The following is an 8,135-nucleotide window of genomic DNA, read 5'->3' as shown; positions in this document are numbered from 1 at the left end:
TGGTCGTTAATTTACAAGCAAGGGATGGAAATTTAACTGTATGTTACTGTTATTATGACATACAGTAAGATACCATTAGAAATGCACCGTAAATTTGTTACAGTGCTGGGTTGTACATTAATGCTTTCGGAGATAAAGAATATACATTTTTCATTGCCACCTTTCGGAAGTTGATTTCAGCTGCAGCTCGGCTATCAATGCAGAATCACATCTGATTAATAGAGAAGGGTCAGAATGAAAGTAATTTATTTAATTTGAGCACAGAAAGGGGAATTGATCTGTGAATAACATGCTCCTTTTTTGGTTACGAAAAAGTCCTTCTCTGACCTGGGTTAGTTTGCCTCTACATGGAGCAAACTTACGGTTTATTTTTCACATCATATTGATGGACTGATTGTAATGGGTAGAATATATTTTTACATGCACACATACTGAGTTTAACACAATAAAAAAACTGATCACACCGAGCAGCTTTACCTACATTATATTTAATCCAAAAACCTCATGATTTTTCTGTCTTTAGATACAATATGTACATCTCATCAGTCATATGAATTTTAGGCAATATATACATTCCATCGAGTACATGAGTGCACAAATTCAGGCGGTCACGTTCAAGTCGGAAAAAGGCCGAGGGACCCGAACACTGAAGTTTTGTAGTGAGATGTTGATGCTCAGCACATCTGATGCGTCAGCACCCCCTTCAGTTAGAGCACTGTATTCTCCAGTGTTGCAGTGCTTCTGCGTCGAATGGGGAAACGCTTTAGTGCAAGAAGGTTGGGGAGGACGAAAAAACTGAGAAAAACAGGCAAACGAGGAAGAAAAAAAGCGAGCGCTGTAGGATATGAAGTCTTTTAAATATGTAAGAAGCAGATAGGGTCATCTTTATTTCATGTTGGGGTCGTCGTGGCGCAGGGGTTAGAGAAGGTGTGCTGGGAAGCTCCATGTCGAAGTGTCCCTGAGCAAGACACCTAACCCCTAATTGCTCCCCGGGCAAAAATGTGAAAAAAAGCCATGGGTTTAAAGTGTAATGTAAGTCGCTTTGGATAAAAAGCGTCTGCTAAATGTAATGTAATCTAATGTAATGTTGCTCTCTATCCAGTCTTTGAAGTTGGCCACACGCGTGTATACTGTGTAGAGGTCGGGATCACACTCCCCTTGGTCATAGCCAAAGCTCACCATTCCCATGAGCCTCCACAGCCCTCCGCTTCTGCCCCTGCACCTGCCTAGAGCCGACAGAGGGCTTTTGCTTGTTGCTGGCTCGGTTCTCAGGGAGGGCGGGGAGGACGAGGATCCCCCCCGTGTCAGAGGGACATATGTTAGAGGCTTGTGGCTGGCACAGAGCACGCTGACTGGCATGCCGTTACGGGCGTACTGCCGCTCGTAGGGAACCACGTCGGCAAGGTGAACGAGCCCGACCTTCGCCCTCCCTGGCTGAGAGGTCTGAGAGGCAGAGGGGCAGGACCTTCTCGCTGACCTTTGCTTTGTCTAGCAGCTTGACCACAGCTATGTCAGAGTCGAGGACGTGGGGATCGTAGTTGGGGTGAACAACGACGGAGGCCACCTGAAGGAGAAAGGGGATGGAGACATTGTGCGAATTGGGTTCAGGAGCTTACCCTCAGGTGTTGAGGACCTTTGTCTTCCCTGCGGTCATCCCAGGAGTGCTTCCCTACCACCACCTTAAGCTCGGCTGCATCCAGAGGATACACCTTTCCCAGCTCTATGACACAATGGGCTGCAACCAGCACCCTCTTTTGGTTCACCAGAGCCCCGCTGCACACTAGCTGCCATTTAGCAGCCCCATCGTAGCTGCCAGTTCCTGCTTCGAAGTCCACCTTCGGGGACCCTGCCTGGCCGTCTGCCTTGGTCACCTTGGTCCCGGCTCTGTTGGTGAAGCGGCGGTAAATGGCAGCCAGCCAAGGCCAGTGAGCCTCTGCCGGCCTCTCTGGGTCGAAGGTCGGATGCTTCCCACACACTGCCAAAGAGGAGTTGACAGGAAGGGAGAGCAGAGAATGACCACAATGAAGAGAAGGGGGCCCGAAGAGAAGTACAGGAAGAAGTCTGATCCACACTGAGACACTGTTTGATTTGTCTTTCCCTTCTGACGGCTTTTATTTTTTTTGCGCTTATACCTTCTTTAGGATTGTGGGCAAAAATGCAAAGTAGTGGCATAGAAGGAGAATCTAGACAGACAGTCGGTGAGGGTGAAGACCAACAAGGAGCAGATGATGTTCATTTAAAAAAAAAAATCTTCTCACCAGTGAAGCTTTGATTGACTTTGTTTTCCTTTTCTTTGTTCCCGCTGACCCCCTCCACCTCGTGCCTGCTTTTCTCAGCAGGATCCTTTTTGTCCTTTGCTTTGCCATTTTCCTCGCTTCCCGCTCTGTACTGTGTGATGTCAACTCCAGTGGGAAGGATTTTCTTCCCCGGCTCTGCTGAACCTTTGGTATTATTTTCCTTCTGTGTGTCCTTCGTGTCGCGTATGACAGTGTGGTTCTTTGTCATTTCCAATTCAACCCCCTTGGCTGCGTCGTCCCCCTCAGCTATGATGTTCGTTCCCACCTTGGAGTCGTTCGGACCGACCTTGTTTGAACCTCTTTTTCCATTCACCTGCTCCTCTTTCCTTTCCTTCTCTACCTGTCCTTTGTCTTTTATCACAACTATTTCTGTGATGTCTGTCTTTTCTGTCTCGAAATTTGTGTCTGGGCTTCCCTTGTTTTTCTCAGGTGGCTTTCCGGTGCCGGGTTCTTTCATTTTGACAGTATTCAGGCTGTTGTTTGTCCCTTCACTGTCCACTTTATCCCTGCTGTCGACTGCAGTTTTATTGTCGTGCTCAGTGCTTATTTCTCCCCCTCCAACACTGTCGTTTTCACCCGTTATGTTTTTGTGACCTTTCTCTTTCGTTTTGCTGAAAGGTTTTTCACCATCTGTTCCGTTGCACCTTCCTGTGTTTTTTGCCCTGTCTCTGTCCTTGTCTTCTTCAGTGAGAGTATTATTTACTGTGGACACAAAACACAACAAAAAAAACTATTGTTTAACTTAGATTTAAACTTTATTGTCAGCCAGCTGTTAATTTCAAATCTCGGTACCGACTCATTTTCTGACGACCTTAAAAAAAGATAATGACACAAGCACTTTACAATACTGACTCAGCCATTCTAATCCCTGTTATAAAAGAGACGTTGTCTGACCTTTGGTGCAAAGCGGAGGAGTGCCGCTCCAGGTGTTGTTGGGGAGGCATGCTCTCTGGGAGTCAGTTCATAGGGCTGGTAGCAAAGGCCGGGGTCACAACAGAAAGTGACGCGGGCCCCCGAGTGGAGACCCTCTGTTGATCCGCGGGTGGGCACCGGAGGCCTGCGGCATCCCACCATTGGGGCGAACACAGCGCATTTGGTTTGTTTACAAATGTTGTTTTCATTTTGTAACTGAGAGACAGATCTTGCAAATTAACAAAATAGGGTATTTAGCCAGCATTGTAATCATTCCTCAATACATCCTATAAAAGACTTTAAAGAAATTACACCTACATTGAGTTAGTTCCCTTCAGGTGTTTACAGGCCAGACAGGTAGCTCACAAACCCAAACCTCAGCTCTCAGACTCGTAACTAACAAATGCCCAGAGCTTTAAAAACAGACCCCGCTACTTTAGATGCTCATTAATAAGTCATTTCACCCACCGTGGTAAAGTTTATAGCAAGACCTATACACAGGGCTTGTAAACGAGGAAAGAAAAGATGCAATAAAATGGCTTTTGTCAAACTGTCCAGGGTTGTAAAAGTAGATTTACGCAGTAGAGTGGTGGAGATTGTTAATTTGGTGACGGAATACTGGGTGTAACTGTCTGATGCACACACATTTTGTAGTAGACATCACTAATCAACCCGCTACCGAGTTCACACAAAGCCCAACACGCATATCAACACTGAGGTTATTCAGCTCTCTGTTCCGAAATGAACACTCAAGAGATTTTCTGTGTTGTTTATTTCATGGTGGGCCCGATCCACGAGATGCTCTGCTCCTGGTTTTATGGCTCAGGACGGAGGCCCTGGCACTCGTCCAGCACAGCGGTTTTCACTTATTTACGACTTTGCAAACCAAATGTTCAAATGTTGTTTGACCCTTGTTTTATTTTCAAAGCCCTGAAGCATTCTGGGGAGCTACGGGCATCCTTGTATTGTACATTAATGCTCCATCTTCCTTGTCAGCTTTTTTCCACAGACATAATAAGGGTCATTGTGCTGAGTCATTGAGACTGAAGACTCACACTGTAAGTAAATCATCATTCCCTTTTGTTAATGCCATGGAAATTATGTTCAACACTGCACTCCAAAGCAGATTAGATTACAGATACATAGATTAAAGAGAAGAAAGGATTTCTTATGTTGAGTTTCTGCAATGATGTGTCAGGACTCTCTCATGCACGATGAGTTTTATCTGAGGCTGACAGTTCAATCATTGGAAGCATAACATACTGATGATGTCACGGACATGCAAATTCCCCATGTGAGCAGAAATGTAGAATACCCCGAATGTCCCGTAAAAACTGTCAGACATCGAAATCACTCTCATCCATTAAAACGAACAGCTGAGGATTCCGCATGGGAATGAAACTCGTGCTTTCTTTTATGGATGTCTCGTCCGATGGAAAAAGCTGGCTTGTTGTTATAGGAGCAGGATTGTTTCGCCATTTGTTTTATAGACCTGTATTAAGCCCTGAAAATGACACCACGAGGAGAGGTCTGTTTTTGTGGGCTCCTATGAGAGGTGTACTGTTTATAAAAACACGAGTTCGGCTCCACACACCCATAAATCAAAGACCTTGTAAGCCAACCACACCCTGATTATGCAGAACCCCACAAGACACAGCCGAGCGACTCTGCTGGTGTGTTGCAAATGTAAAAAGGTGTTATAAGGTGCAGAAAAACAAAATGATTGATGACCGGAACGAAAATAGCAACATGCTTTTTTTCTCTTCTCTTATTTTACCCTTCAATTTTGCTCAGTTTCTTTGTTTGTATCTCTCTGTCGATGGAGGTATGACTTCCCACATTAGTTAGCTGAAATGCAAACACAGTCCCAGCTGCTGACGGACCAAAGCTCCAGCTGGGACCGGCCCCGACGAAGGGAAGCAACCACAGACCTTTCCCTTTGTGACAGTGAATCACCACCGGCCTCTGAGCAGCAACAACAGCTAAAAAAAAAAAAAGTTTTCCAGGAGTTTATTGTGTGTCTGATTTCAGATGAAATTACAAAATGGGACTTCAAGGTCTTGAAAGTGCCAATACGGGAGACACATCGATTTCACATTCCTCTGGAGTCATGGCAACTATTCCTCCCTGTGATTAGAGCTTGCAGGCATCCAAAGTTTTACACAAAACATCAAATATTTCTTCATTATTACTGTAAAGGCTTCAGTTGTGTTACAAAACTCACAGTTTTCACACCTCTTGCCTGTGTAGCCAGCCAGACAGGTACAGCGTTAAGTGTAAGAGCTTTAGGCAAGGAGAAGAGCTGCAAGCTGTAAATATGCAAGCGTGCCACATTAGGGTAAAAGGAGAAACGTTGAATTAATTTGCAGTACAATGATAAATAAAAATATGCGGCAAAAGAAAACGGTTTGGTCTGGCTTAGCCGATGGTAACTTATGAGTCCATGCGTGTCAAAGACCTTCAGACTGACGACGTTTGTGGAAAGTAATGACATTTCGGTGAGCGCATGCTTTCTCAGAGGGTCGTTAGCATGCGACGAAGACCTCGATGAAGGCTTTCGCCCAGAACGTGTAGGTTTAAGTCACGCACTTGGAAACTTCTTGTTTGCATTTGGGTTTGGGACCCGTTCGTCAAAAGAGCCCCCTTGCTCATTTGGCCTGACTTTTTACTGATTGTTTATGAAGCAAAGGCTGACAGTATTTTTGTTATTGTTGTTAAATGACGTTGGTATTCAACCTACCTGAGCTCTCCTGGAAAGTAGCAAAGAATCTGTCAAAATTTTTATAACCATCAGACACAAAGAGTATGTGAAGACTGGGACCAGAGCTGTGAACCGGCGCCGGTCTGCTGTTCCTACAAAAGCACGCAATAACACGCGAGTCAATGCTGTTACCATCTCGGACCTCCACGAAGTCGTAACGACAAGATGGGTGAAACTCCAGACTCATCATCATGAACCTGTTCGGATGAAGGAGGAGCACATAAGAACACACAAAGCATCACACAAATAAACCACATATTCTAAATACTTTTTATGAAATATTTTTTATAAAAAAGCAATCTGATTGAATCTTTTGACGTGAAAGTTTCTGTTGTGTTCCTACTATTCATGTGTAACCCCGGATAATAAGAGCACCTGTGTTCCGTGTCTTCACGGAACAACGCTTTCAAATCTTCAGCCAGAAAACCGCTAATGAGGAAGCATTAAAGGGGATTTGCTCCACTACTGCGTAGATTACTGTTATTAATGACGCGTGAAATAGGACACATTTTAACCAGATACCACAGCAGTCAAAGTTTACACACCATTGTAGTTGTTTTTTGTTTTTTTATTTGGATTTATATGTAATAAATATAAGAGGGAGTCAAGTTGTTGCAGCAATAGATATGAAAGGAAACAGATCTAGACGTATATCCACGTTTAGAGCCCTAATAAATATGAATTAACGTGAGTATAATAGCTGTCAGAAGATATGTACATACACTCTAAATTCATGCGCTGTTTAAACTTGCCTAATATTAGAACAGACATAAATGACTGATGAACTTTATACAATGCAGTGGCACGTTCCAAAATACTCTCCTAATATTACCCTTTATCAGAGAGTCACAAAGCTTTGAATAATCAAATATGAAGTAATACTGAACGTTAGCCTCCAGCAGCTCCCAACAACAATACCAGTTGTAATTCGGATATGTTTCCTTTGAGCCCCCGTAGTTAAATAATACAAACCCTAATTCCCTAATCACTCGCGCACAAACACAGAGGTTTCCATGAGTCTATCGCTGAGCACAGCAGCTATTGCAACGAGGGGTTCTGCTCATGTCACAAAGGACAAAATAAATGGCATATCAATGTCAGTAATCTATATATTAAAGTTGGTAAGACATGTGCTACAAAGCTTTAGATGCTGCTGCGGACTTTGCTCTCCGTCCACCACATACATCTTTCAGAAGCGGATATTCAACAACAGCAGGTCCGCCATTAATAACTTTTACAGATGGCTGCTGAAGATCCCTAAAAGCAATGCTTTAATGCCAAATGTCAAAAAGTTTGCAATATTCTTCAGTTTCAATGATAATATTATTAACAACTACTTTGGTACATACTTTCAGATTGCCATGACATTTTGTATATGCTGTGGTACCCAGTTTGAATTTGGCAGTGTCCAGTGTGTTTTGGTTTATTGTGGATACTCATCAGCCTCAGCTATTAAGTGTTAATATTAACATCCTAACACTGTGTTCATGAACATGTTAAACATCCTACTTTTAAAACATCATGTTGGCATTGCCATTGTGAACATGTCCACTCTATTCTCTCTTTTTTAATCTAACTCTGCAGTGGTAACATCCAATCCCAACACTAATCAGGCCAAATGCAACATTTGGCCCCTGATTCAACCAAGTTGTCACAACAGAGCTGACGGAGAACACATGATCTTTTACCCATGATGCTTTGTAATCATATCAGTGAACATCAATACCAACATCTGTGCCAACATCTTCAACTTCTCACATTATATACATTGCACCTGTATAACGTACATACATACAATGAGTCCAAACACACACATTACTACACTCATTTAATTCCCCAATCGCCTTTCAAAGTATGATGATCCACACAAATTAGATGTGACACAAGTATTTTCGGGCTTTCTGTTATACTGTTTGTGTTGCTATGGTGCAAAGAGCTGTGCAGTTGTCAGACATGACTTGTTCTTTCCCATTTTACATCGCATACCAGCCTGATCTCCAAAACCTGTTCGTAAAAATCTATACGAAAATCTTGAACATACATATTTGTAGTGATACATACTAAATAAATACGGACTGCAACTGATGACGTCACCCTATTCAAAGTGAATGGGGACCTGCACCCCGTAAACACACTTTGTGACTTTGTGAAGTCTAACGATGTAA

The 8,135-nt window shown here is 43.3% G+C and overlaps 1 pseudogene across 1 annotated transcript in view; it reads right to left on the bottom strand.

The window, feature by feature from the left end:
- Positions 1-469: 469 nt before the first annotated feature.
- LOC120812881 (inactive serine protease PAMR1-like) overlaps positions 470-8,135 on the bottom strand; it is a 25,148-nt pseudogene continuing 17,482 nt past the window's right edge. The window contains exons 4-8 of the transcript XR_013455280.1: positions 5,927-6,205; positions 3,192-3,246; positions 2,259-2,999; positions 1,617-1,975; positions 470-1,564 (exon numbers count right to left, since the gene is read on the bottom strand). The product of XR_013455280.1 is annotated as an inactive serine protease PAMR1-like (transcript). The remainder of the gene's footprint in view (positions 1,565-1,616; positions 1,976-2,258; positions 3,000-3,191; positions 3,247-5,926; positions 6,206-8,135) is intronic.

Source organism: Gasterosteus aculeatus, chromosome Y (assembly GCF_964276395.1).
Source record: "Gasterosteus aculeatus chromosome Y, fGasAcu3.hap1.1, whole genome shotgun sequence".
Lineage (NCBI taxonomy): Eukaryota > Metazoa > Chordata > Actinopteri > Perciformes > Gasterosteidae > Gasterosteus > Gasterosteus aculeatus.
This window is presented reverse-complemented; position numbering and strand designations above follow the sequence as displayed.